Raw genomic sequence first — 13,520 nt, 5'->3', positions numbered from 1 at the left:
ATATGCAAGATTAAGTTCTACATATGTCGTGTGATAAGGAATCCCTAGCTGGGACCTAAATCAATTCGAATTGCCGGTGCTCCGCGGATATGGAAACTCGATTCATTACAGAAGCATTGCAGGACTGGTGAATTACTAAAACATAAGAAAAGAATGGAATGAGAAGGATTGGAATATGGGAAATGTACATTTAGTTTGAGATAATGAACAAAAAGGACATAGGGGCAAAACTTGAAAATAGGATGAAGAATAGTAAGCTTTTGGCAAAGAACTTTTGAATCTTGCTACATCCTTACCTTGTCCCAACACCAGCATCTTTAAAGTCCTTCACCCCTTATACGTCGGGTTAGTCTTGTTGAGTACTTTTGTACTCAGGGTTTGTTAACCCTTGTTGCAGGTGAGTCACATGTGCAGTCTTGTATTGGTCCCTGCTGCATGTCTGTGTTTGAAGTCAATGACAATGAGGAGTGATGAATGGCCTTTCGACAAGGCACTAGTTTGTATGATAAATAAAGTTAATGTAATATTATCCCGCTACTATGGTTGTATGACACTTATGGTATTGTAAGTTTGAAAACAACTGGTTTGTAAACTATGTTATCTTAAGACTTCTGCTATCTTTTACTCTGATGTATATATTTGAATAAACTGTTGTAATCTGCAATGTCTATGATTGGGATCCTGTTCGAAAAAGAGAATCGTGGATGATTTAGGTTTCCCGAGGACACCCAACAGACCTCTTAAGTTGTTGGGAACTCATGTACGCTATCAAAGGTCTGCTGAGACAACGATAGATGCACGTGGGCCCAATTTCTCAGGAGGTTCTGCCACAGTGCGGCACTTGAAGCACTTGACATGCTTTATCCTCTCTTCTTCTTTTATATTCTTGAGCTTCTCAATGTTTGGGCAACCATTTGCAAGGTGTCCCGCTTCATGACACTGGTAGCATATGGTATGAGAGAGCTTTCTTTGTTGTAGCTTCTTCATCTTCCTTTCTCTCTTTCTTTCACCCTTTGTCATCTTCTTCTTGAAGCCAAGGCCACACTTGTCACCATAGTTTCTTTGAGTCTTCAATATGTGCTCAAAGGTGACTTTTGAGTTGTAGCACCTCTCTAACTTATTGCTTAATTTCTTCACTTCACTTTTGAGCTCAATGTTCTCCTTCAAAATGTTAGTCTCACAAGACATAGAAGTAGAACAAGCATCTATATGTGAAGAGCATGGCATATCTAATAAATCATCACAAGAGGTGGATACATGCTTCTTGCCTACATCACAAGGATTAGCAACAATTTGTGATTTATCATTTGATCCATGTGATGAGCTCTCATTATTTTTAAGTTTCTTTGTAAACACTTTAATGAGAGAAGCATGTTGTTCTAATAATTCATCATGAGATGCAAGTAGTGTCTCATGATTTAATTTTAGCTCATCAAGTGAAGATTTATAAGCATTATGTAATTTCTTATGTTCTTCACAAGAGTTCTTTAGAAATGAGTTTTCATTTTCTAATTTCAATGTTTTAGCTTTCTCATTTTCTAAAGACATGGTCATGCTAGCAAGTCTACTAACAAGCTCATCATATGAATCAACATGATCACCCACATTATCATTTGATACCTTGGTGTCACCTTGTGTCATGAGACAATGTGGTGTGGTTGGAGAGCATGTAGTAGCATCTTCATCATGGCTTGAGCATGAACCTTCATTACCATCAAGTGTGCAATGGGTAGCATCATCACTTGCAACACTTGTGGCATCATCATCAACCTTGTCAAGTGAACTTGTAGTTGATCGATCATCATCATCATCACTTGACCATGAGGTGGAGCAATCTTCCACAATCACCAAATTGTGGTTATGCTCAACACACTCATGCGCCTCCTTCTTGGGCTCATCCTCCTTCTTGAATTTGCCATCATCCCAAGTGGAGGAATCACCGAAGGTTTCCTTGATGGACTCCCATATCTCACGAGTGGTTCCCTTGATGTTTACTTGTTTCATCAAATCAAAGCTTAAAGCATCTATTAGAAAACAACAAGCATGTGCATCAAATTCATAGAGAACTCTTTGAGCTTTGGTGAGATTTCTATGGTCCAAGACATGGGTGAGACCACTTGTGACAACCCACCAAAATTTAGGTCCCTTTGTATGAAAATGATCAAGCATGTGATTTTTCCAAAGTGCAAAGTTTGTGCCATCAAAAATGTGTGTCTCACAAACATCTAGCCCACTAGACGCCATCCTCTCGGGTCAGTGAAGACCACAAATGAGAGACCGGACTCCGATACCAATTGAAAGGGTCGAGATGGCGACTAGAGGGGGGTGAATAGTCCTTTTTTAAAACTTAATCATGTTGGCTAACCGAAACAAGTGCAGAATTAAAACTATCAGTCTAGCCAAGACTACACCCCTCTATCTATGTTCACTAGCACCTTGCAAAGATACTAGTCAAGCAACAAAGGTGCCGGGATAGTTAGAGCTCTCCTAACCAATTCTAGAAGCAAGGTCAAAAAAACCTGTGCCACTAGTACTTTAAGCGACAAGGGAGCTCCTACACATGCTAGTAAGCAAAAGCACAAAGTCAACTAAGCTTACTAACAATGCTCAATAACAAGGCAACCAATGCCAAATTAGAGAGCACAATTACTTAGCTACACAAACTAAGCAATGTGACTAACAAGGTTACACAAACCAAATTATCCACGCAAGGGAGCTACTTCTATGCTACACAAGCAAGAAGATAACTAGCAAGCTACACAAGCTAACTAATTACAAAAGAAACAACACAAGCTCAATGTATATGAAAGTAATCACAAGCTTGTGTAACGGGGATGCAAACCAACGGGAAGAACAAGGTTGACACGATGATTTTTCTCCTGAGGTTCATGTGTTTGCCAACATGCTAGTCCCCATTGTGTCGACCGCTCACTTGGTGGTTCAGCGGCTAATTAGCATCACCCGCTAAGCCCGCACGTCGGGCGCCGCAAGAACCTACCCCGAAGGTGAGGGTAGCTCAATGACACGCTTTACTAAAGTTGCTCTTCGTGACTCCCGCGGGGCGAGCACAATGCCCCTCACAAGCTCTTCTCCGGAGCACCGCACAAGCTTCTTGCGGGCTTCAATGGAGACCACCACCAAGCCATCTAGAAGGTGGCAACCTCCAAGAGTAACAAGCACCACTGGCTTGCAACTCGATCACCTAGTGCCACTCGATGCAAACTCATGATGCAATCGCACTAGAATTGCTCTCTCACACAATCGGATGATCACTATCAAGTATGTGTGAGATAGAGGGCTCCCAAGCACTCTCAAGCATGGACACAAAGTCCCCCAAGGTGCTCAGCACCAGCCATGGCCAAAGGCCACTTCTATTTATAGCCCCAAGGGCTAAACTAGCCGTTACCCCTTCACTAGGCAACTATCGAATCGACCGGACGCTCTGGTCATGTTGATCGGACGCTAGTCCTTAGTGTTCGGTCGCCCGATGATAGCCAAATGTCACCTGTGTTCAACGGCATTCTTTCGATCTCAATGGTCATCTTCTGACTGGACGAAGTAGCTTCAACTGACCGGACGCTGGACACTCAGCGTCCGGTCATTTACAGTAAGGTACCGACCTTGACCGGACACGTCCGGTCGCACGTGATCGGACGCAGCCCAGCGTCCGGTCATACTCTAGTTCCTGCATCACCATGCGTCAGCCTGACCGAACGTGCCCTGCCAACATCTGGTCACTTCCAGTGCCAGCGTCCGATGCACTTAGTGAGACCCTATCTTTTCTGTGTAGGGCGCCGGTGGCACCGGTGGACTGTCCGCACTCTATGGGCGGACACTCTGCCGGTGGAGTTTCTTCACCAAGTTGATCCACATCAACTCCAACTCCATCTCCTTTGTAAATGTGCCAATACTACCAAGTGTACACCACCATGTGTATGTGTGTTAGCTTTTCACAATCATTTCCCAAAGGATGTTAGCCACTCAACTTGCCATGCCACTTGATCCTAGCGACGATGCAAAGTTAGATCACACGAGTGGCACTAGATGACCGATATGCAAACAAGTTTGCTCCTCTTGATAGTACAGCCATCTATCCTAAACCTGGTCATAAACTTCTCTACACACCTATGACCGGTGAAATGAAATGCCCTAGGTTATACCTTTGCCTTGCGCATTCCATTCCATCTCCTCCAATGTCGATGCAACACATGCACCAACACGATCAACAATGATATGATCCACTTCATATCATCACGTGATCATATTGGTTCATCGATCTTGACTTTACTTGCTCTTCACCGTTGCCATCATCCACCGGCACCAAGTCTTGCTCAAGCTTCACTGCCACGCGGTCCATCGCTCCAAAGCCTTCGACTTACCCTTCATGCTTGCAGCTGGTCCATCAAGCCAAGTCTTGTCTTGATCTTCTCCACCTTGATCACATGACTCAATGTCATGTCTCATGTGCAATGAGCTCCTTCTTCATCACATGTGTGAGCTTTGCAACATCTCCAAACCATTTTTACCTTCATGGCATATGTTGCTCACACACATATACCTATGGACTAATCACCTATGTATCTCACATAAACACAATTAGTCCACCTAAGTTGTCACTCAATTACCAAAACCACACAAGGACCTTTCAACAAGCAAGAAGGTAACTAGCAAGCTACATAAGCTAACTAATTACAAGAGCAACTACACAAGCACAATGTATGAAAAGTAAATACAAGCTTGTGTATGGGGATCACAAAGCAACAGGAAGATGATGACATGGTGATTTTTATCCTGAGGTTCGCGTGCTTGCCAACACGCTAGTCCCCATTGTGTCGACCGTTCACTTGGTGGTTGGCGGCTAATTGGCACCACACCAAGCCCACACGTTGGGTGCCGCAAGAACCCCAAGAACCAAGTGAGGATAACTCAATGACACGCTCAACTAGAGTTGCTCTTCATGGCTCCCGTCAGTGTTGGTACTTCTTAACGCATACAGAAATGATCCATAAGCGCACGGAATTACCGTTGTAGCATTTCACCTAGAAGTATTCAGGGTATCATATTTTTCACAGGGAATAGAGGCACTCTTCTAGCTAGTTCATCCAAGGACAACACAACGGTATTGTTGGCTAAGGTTGAGATGGTCTCCTATGGTTATAGGGTCTAAGGATAGATAAACTATACATCTACTTGCTTACTTCGGGCACCGACGTACACCTAGTCTGCCAAGCGATATCGGCATGTAGCTCTACATCAAACCTAGATGTGGGGGATTATAAGGGATGGACAAGGTTGTCACCACCTGTCGCCTACCCTTCGACCATGGGGCACGAGGCAAACAAAAGTAGCCTCTAGCCTAGACACCATGTCTACGCTATCGACTACTACTCTAGCGTTCTGGTAGGTTATCTGTCTTTATTAGGACCCTCTACTAGAGTATCCGCTATGAGAGCAGATGATGAACCCACAAATAAGTAAGAGTAAAGATTAACTAATCAAAAGACTTTATATCATAGAAAACACAAACACTCACTTAGCGGGAGAACCTGTTCAAGTAAGATGCTTGTCGAGGTACAAGTTGGGGAGACACCGACAAGTCTAGCGCTTCCCTGAGCTCTCCCTCACATCTCTCCCTTAGAACTCTAGCTAGCTACTAGGACCTAAGCCCCTTTGGAGTGTTGCTCTAACTCAAGTGAGGTGTGTTCTTCTTCCTTGTGGTGGTGTGTTGTAGAGGGGGGTACTCCTCTATTTATACAAGGAGCAAGGGTGGTGCTATGGCTTTTCTTGGTGTGAATTCCTAGGCCGCACCGCCTCAGCATGTCCACATGCCACCGCCTATTGAAGGGGTTGCCGAGAGGAGCTGGTGGAGGGTCGGCCGCCCCCTGACCAAGCTGCCTCGCCACTACCTTTGTGTGGTGGGCTATGGGCTAGACCTGGATCACTCCTTGGTGGGTACTTTGCCCGGTTGAGTCGAGTTGATGGGCGTCTCCATTATTCCTTTGCATGAATCAGCGTCGTAAAGTGCCTTTCAGTGAATTTTTTCATGTATTTGTGTTTATATCCTGCAAAAACAATAATCTTTCAAATACATGTGGAACTTGGTCAGTGGTAAATGCATATGTGTTTTAGTTTGTTAATTTCTCCCCTTTTATGTCTTAATTGGTGGTCGGATTTGGTCATTAAGGACTGCCAACAAGATCCCCCACACTTAGCCTTTTGCTCGTCCTCGAGCAAAGCTTAGTGATAAAGGTAATCATGAGCACAACATCCTAAGATATATGGCTTACATGAAAGTTTTTCCAACACATTCTTTATACAAGTGGGATTTGTGGCATTGGCTAACATGTTTCCTTGGGTTGTTGAAAAGTGGAACAGTTCTCAAAACAAAGTTATCTTCCCAATTTCACATCTTAGCAACTTGGAGTTTTGAAAGTTTTTCTTAAGAAAAGCATGGTTCATTTTATACTCCTCAAGTGTCACTCTCAAATCACTCAATGTGTATAAATCCTTACCAAGGCATAGCAATGTTTTGCCTTCTTTTGTTTTCTCCTACTTCTAAAAAGGTTTATGTGGAGCTTTAGGTAGGGATAAACAGTATAGCATACTTGTATTGCATATGTTGTAAAGTCAAATCGAGGATCCAAGGAGAAAAGTGTCATATTCTTAGATCAAGATGTGTATGTGTGTGGCAAAAGATGAACTAAAACTATACTCCTTTTGTAGTTATGATCTCTCTCTATAACTTGTTATTTTGAAATATGGCTATCTTTCTTCCTTCTCTTTTTTCAATACATGAGCCTTCATGTGCTCATCTCTCTCTCTCTCTTTTTATACTTGGACCTTCAAGTGTCCATTATTTTTAAAGCTTTTTGCATAGCACATGCTTCTCTTTCTTTTCTGAACCACATATTTAGAGTGAGATCTTTTTATTTTTTTTATATGGAGTATTCTCCAAACAATTTTTTTTGTCTACTCCTAGTGTAGGAGTAGAGTTTTTGGTGGATGAAAGCATGTTTTTATGTACTCCTAGTGTAGGAGCAGCATGTGTATGTGGAGTATACGTGATCTTGATCTTGGGAGCATGATAAATCTCTCAACAAGGGTCAACAAGACTTGACCAAACTCAACACAATAACCAATAGTATATGTAGAAGGCTTAAAACTTGCAAGATGTCATATTTGGCTTTGGTAGGAATTGTTCACCAAATGAGAAGTATGTGATACTATGGTTTTATATTTTTATCAAAACAAATTCTCTGAGTACTTTGAATAGAATTGGTAGGATTTCTAAGTCCAAACTATATCACACCTCACAACAACTTAGTCAACATGATTGTCCTATTAGAATATTTTCCCACAAGCATAAGTATATGTATATGGAACAAACTTTATGCAAGCTTCTATCTTAAACATGTTATGAACATGTCACTTTTCAAAATTTTAAATGAACTATGGTACATAGGGGCATTATTCATTAGGAGGAGATAGCAGGGATAAATTGAGTTTAATTTTAGTGATCAAGATTTATGTTTGTTGAAACTCAAAATTAGAGGGAGTTGAGGGTTGTGTTGCACAAACCATCATTGAAGAGGAAGGAGTTAAGGGGGATCAGGGATGGCTTGCCTGAACTAGAAGTTCAGCCAATCCTTTCTGAAACATTCTGTCTTATCCTTCATGCATGATGGATCATCTGATGGTTGTGCAACATGTTGGTGGGAGATCTTGAATGTGTGTTTATTATGCATGAGAAATCTCCCCCACACTTATTGTTGTACCTGCTTTTATTTAACAGAAAAACAAAAGTCGAACCAAACAAGGGCTCTACTAGCTATAATACTAGGGCGCCTATGATTTATTATTATAGTTATTATTACTATTATTATGATTATCATTATAATATATATATTTAGTTTATGCATTTATTATTTATTTGTTCACCGAACATTTTACCTTTTTAGAACAACTCAAACAAGGCCTATGGTAAAGTTTGCAAAGTAAACCCATCCTTGATTCATCTCCATTCTTAGATTACATCTATTTTTTATGGCAGTGATAACTCAAGGTTCATTAATCAAAATTAAACACCATATCAAACTTTGATTAAAGAAGGTCATTTTAACCTAAGCACCATGCTTAATTTAAAATAACCTATGGATGTACCATGCATAGACGCATCCAAACTAGAGTATTACGACATAAACAAAGGAAGCATGAATTTGTATGGTCAAGTTTATATTTTTATTTAGACAAATACGAGTAAAGAAGTTGGTGAGCATTTATATTTACCTTTGCATACTTGAGTGTTTTTACCAGCAACATTTGTAGATGGAAGCTTTGAAGTTGCTGCAGCGGTGGCTTGTATATGATCCATCTCTAGTCATCACCAAGGCTAGGCCATACACGCAACTAGTGTGTATGGACCATGGGCCTTAGTGATAGTAAAGATCTAGAAGAATGCTCCTTCTCTCTCTTCTTTTTTTCTCTTTTTCATTCATTTTCACTTTTTATAATAGATATTTTTTTCTACCTTCTCTTATATATATATATATATATATATATATATATATATATATATAGCAAGGTAGAGCTAACATCATTTTTTTCTTTTTGACCTAGAATGGCCTTTGGTGTGGATGGAGCTTTGTAGTGAAATTTTCACCCCCCCCCCCTCCCCCACACTTGGACTTTTGTGTAAAAGTAAGTGTGCAATATCGGGGGTCTCCCTTTGAGTGTGTTCCATCACCAAAGAACATCGATGTGTATGATTGATTCAGCTCCCATGTTCTTTAGCATCATATGTCCCTGTTCTTATTGATCTTAACCTGAAAGGGTTACCACACAAGAATACCCAAAGGTGCATGCTAACTTGATAACAAGTTCTTGTTTTTTATTAATAAGAAAGTTGTCTTTTTATAACCCCCCCCCCTTTTTTAATGATAATCCAAGGTATCTTTCGGCAGTGCTTTGTTTATGGTCATTAGCTTGACCTTGGGAACTCACCCTGCAGCTGTCAATGGTGGTGTAGTTCCTAGCTTCACCACCGAGCAGTTAACATTGTCGTCCAAGCTACAAGGTTAGTACCACAATGCATCTACGAGATTTGTAATATTTATGATAAACATATGCATCCACAACCATCCTTCCAAAAAGTTTGTAAACAAGGAGTGATAGGTGGTTGTGTTCCTCATAGGAGTGCGGGGTACTAGGCAACATGTCCATGGCACAAGAGTTTTCACTCCTAAGGGATATATCATGTAGGATTAACTGTTGAATTTTTACCATCATTGAGAACAACATTTAGATGCCCAGAGGGACATGGCTTGGGTTTGAGTGAAGGTGATGGTGAAACGAACGGGGTTACAAACTTTACCTCCTCGAACGGGTTATTGTTGGGATGATGCTTCACCATTGGGATATCTAAGTGGGTGGCGGAAGCAGTTTTCCCAAACTCTCCAATAAGGATCCCATGGGAAGGTTTTTTTTGGAAAAAATTGTCCAAAGGGTGGCCTATGAGAAGTTCAAATTCAAGGATGGCAAAGATGTGGAAATCTATGTGAACCTCATTTTTGTCTATTTTAACTGGCACAGCCCTAGCAATCCCACAACACTCGAAGATGAGCCCTGAGGGACTTTTGAAGAGTTTATTGGTCAGGACTAGTGGCATGTCACCCAAAAGGTTTTTTGCCAAGAATTCTGACATGATGCTGGTCCTGACTATGGGGTTGTGCAGGGCTTCTAAGTTTGTACCCCTTAACAAGCAAGGCAGGGTCGTGGAAGGTGAAAGAATCTAAATTGCTTCGGAAGAATGTTTCACTTCCATTAACCATTCCTTTGATGGTTTTACCCCGAGGGAATGTTCCTTAGAGGGAAGTGTAAGCTTTTCATGCTGAAAGTATTTCGAGGTATTACCATAATCCTCAAATTTGATAGGGAACTCCAAAGGATGAAGCATTGTTTCCTTTGGTGTTTCGTGGTTCGGGTGAGGGCTCATGAGTCGAATCTAAGGATGCTTCGTGTTTGGATTCAACAATGAGGACTCCTCAACACTTGATATAACTTTTGCCTAGAGGGGTTTGGTTCTTATGACAGAAGAAATGTGTCTGTCTATGAAGTTTTCAAGGAATTTTACTTGTTCTATCATGGGTTTGTGTGTGAAACGACCTCCGATAATCATGTCTAGGCATAGGTCAGCATGTATGTCGATACCCAAACAAAAGAGTCACAGCAATATGCTTATAGGGTAAAGTCTAGGCCCTATGTGTATTAACTGCTAAAAACCTAGCTCAGGCTGCACCTATAGACTCCTCTGCACTGCTCAAAGTCGAGGATTGCCCTTGGTAGAGAGTCGATACGGGGCATAGGGAAGAATGCAAGGTGAAATTTGTATTTAAGTTCATCCCAGTCCCCATTCGTACTTTCTACGGCATGTGTGTACCATTCCTTCACCTTCTCTATGAGAGAAAAGGGAAACAAATTCCACCTTAAAGTTTCTTGTGTCATGCCCGAAATGCGCAGGCATGAACACATTTCCTCGAAACTCTAGCAGGTGATTGCAAGGGTTTTCATTTTCTAGCTCAGAGAAGGGTTGTGCCCGAACCATGGCTATTAAACTAGGGTGGAGCTCACTGCCATATGAAAGGTTTAGTTTTGAAGCAGAAGGGTTATGGATACGAGTGGATTTCATGGTGAAAATATTTTTGTGTTTTTTATATATAAAAAAAGAAAAGATACAAATACGAGGACGAACTAGGTTTGAAGAAAATACGGCAACCATTCCGCGGCAACGGCGCCAAAAATCTTGTTGGTATTTCTTAACGCATACAGAAATGATCCACAAGCGCATGGAATTACCGTCATAGCATTTCACCCGGAAGTATTTAGGGTATCGTATTTTTCCATAGGGAACGGAGGCACTCTTCTAGCTAGTTCATCCAAGGACACCACAAGGGTAGAGTTGGCTAAGGTTAAGATGGTCTCCTATGGTTATAGGGTCTAAGGATAGATAAACTACTTCTACTTGCTTACTTCGGGCACCGGCATACACCTGGTCTGCCAAGCGATACCCACCTGTAGCTCTACAATGAACCCAGACATGGGGGATTACAAGGGACGGACAGGGTTGTCACCACCTGCCGCCTACCCCTCAACTGTGGGGCACGAGGCAAATGGAGGTAGCCTCTAGCCTAGACACCACTGTCTACATTGTCGACTACTACTCTAGTGTTCCGGTAAGGGTTATCCATCTTTATTAGGCCCCTCTACTAGAGTATCCGCTATGAGAGCGAATGATGAACCCGCAAACAAGTAAGAGTAAAGCTTAACTAAACAAAAGACTTTATATCATAGAAAACACGAACACTCACTTAGCGGTAGAACCCGTTGAAGTAAGATGCTCGTCGAGGTACAAGTTGGGGAGACACCGACAAGTCCTGGTGCTTCCCCGAGCTCTCCCTCACATCTCTCCCTTACAACTCTAGCTAGCTACTAGGGCCTAAGCCCCTTTGGTAAGCCCTTTGGAGTGTTGCTCTAACTCAAGTGAGGTTTGCTCTTCTTCCTTGTGGTGGTGTGTTGTAGAGGGGGGTCACCCCTCTATTTATACAAGGAGCAAGGATGGTGCTATGACTATTCTTGGCATGAAGTCCTAGGCTGCACCACCTCAGCATGTCCACATGCAACCTCCTGTCGAAGGGGTGGTCGAGAGGAGCTGGTGGAGGGTCGGATCTCCCCCTGACCAAGCCGCCTTGCTAGCGCCTTCATGTGGTGGGCTGTGGGATGGACCTGGATCACTCCTTGGTGGGTACTTTGCCCGGTTGAGTCGAGTTGATGGGCATCTCCATTGTTCCTTTGCAGTGAATCAGCGTTGAAAAGTGCCTTTCAGTGAATTTTTCCATATATTTGTGTTTATGTCCTGCAAAAACAATAATCTTGCAAATACATGTGGAACTTGGCCAGTGTTGAATGCATATGTGTTTTAGTTTGTTAATTTCTCCCCTTTTATGTCTTAATTGGTGGTCGGATTTGGTTGTTGAGGACCACCAACAGCGGGGCGAGCACAACACCCCTCACAAACACTTCTCCAGAGCACCGCACAATCTTCTTTACGTGCTTCGACGGAGACCACCACCAAGCCATTTAGGAGGTGGCAACCTCCAAGAGTAACAAGCACCACCAACTTGTAACTCGATCACCTAGTGCCACTCGATGCAATCTCATGATGCAATCGCACTAGAATTACATTCATACTCAATCGGATGATCACTGTCAAGCGTATGTGAGTTAGAGGACTCCCAAGCACACCTACACAAGCAACTAAGGCTTAAGGGTGCTTAGCATCCATCCCAAGGCTGAGCTCCACTATCTTGTGTATGTGTGTGAGCTTTTCACAAACATTTTTTAAAGGATTAACACTCTCTTCACCACGCCACTCGATCCTAGCAACGATGCAAAGTTAGATCACTCGAGTGGCACTTGATGACCGATATGCAAACAAGTTTGCCCCTCTTGATAGTACAACCATCTATCATAAACCTGGTCATAAACTTCTCTACACACCTATGACCGGTGAAATGAAATGCCCTACAAATATACCTTTGCCTTGCGCATTCCATTCCATCTCCTTCGGTGTTGATGCAACACATGCACCAACCATATCACAAATGATATGATCCACTTCATATCATCATGTGACCTTATTGATTCATCAATCTTGACCTCACTTGCTTTTCATCGTTGCCTTCATCTATCGGTGCCAAGTCTTGCTCAAGCTTCACCGCCACACGTAGTCCATCGCTCCAAAGCCTCCAACTTGCCCTTCATACTTGCAACCGGTCCATCAAGTCAAGTCTTGTCTTGATCTTCTCCACCTTAGTCACATGACTCAATGTCATGTCTCATATGCAATGAGCTCCTTCATCACATGTGTGAGCCTTGCAACAAATCCAGGCCATCTTCACCGTCATAGCATGAGTTGCTCACACAAGTGTATCTGTGGACTAATCACCTGTGTATCTCATATTTAAACACATTAGTCCACCTAGGTTGTCACTCAATTACTAAAATCAAATAAGGGCCTTTCAGCAACTAGGCCACGCATGGGTGTTGGAGAGGGAGGCAGAGTGGGCCATGCTTCGTGCGTGCACGCGGGCAGGGTGGTTGGCTAGGGCTAGGCCGTTGTGGGTTTCTTCCTCTTTCCCTTTTTCATTTCTAATTTCTATATCATTTTCTATTTCTATCTTTCTTCATATAGGCCTATACTTGTATACATGTATACACTATTAAGGTGGGTCCACTAGGTGAATCTTATGGGGGTTGCCATGCTAGAGTATCAAACATACACTCAAGACAACTTAATTTATAAAGTTGATTAACTAATTATTAATCAAACATAAGAACCAATAAGAAGCAACTCACAAGTTGGTGTTTAACACAAATGCTCAAACATGCTAGTTAGGGTCCACCTAATGCATTTAGGGTTGGCTTCCTAGATGTTCTCTCACCATGCAAGGTTTTGGAAAAAGTTT

This window comes from Miscanthus floridulus, chromosome 12 (genome assembly GCF_019320115.1).
Source record: "Miscanthus floridulus cultivar M001 chromosome 12, ASM1932011v1, whole genome shotgun sequence".
NCBI lineage: Eukaryota > Viridiplantae > Streptophyta > Magnoliopsida > Poales > Poaceae > Miscanthus > Miscanthus floridulus.
This window is presented reverse-complemented; position numbering follows the sequence as displayed.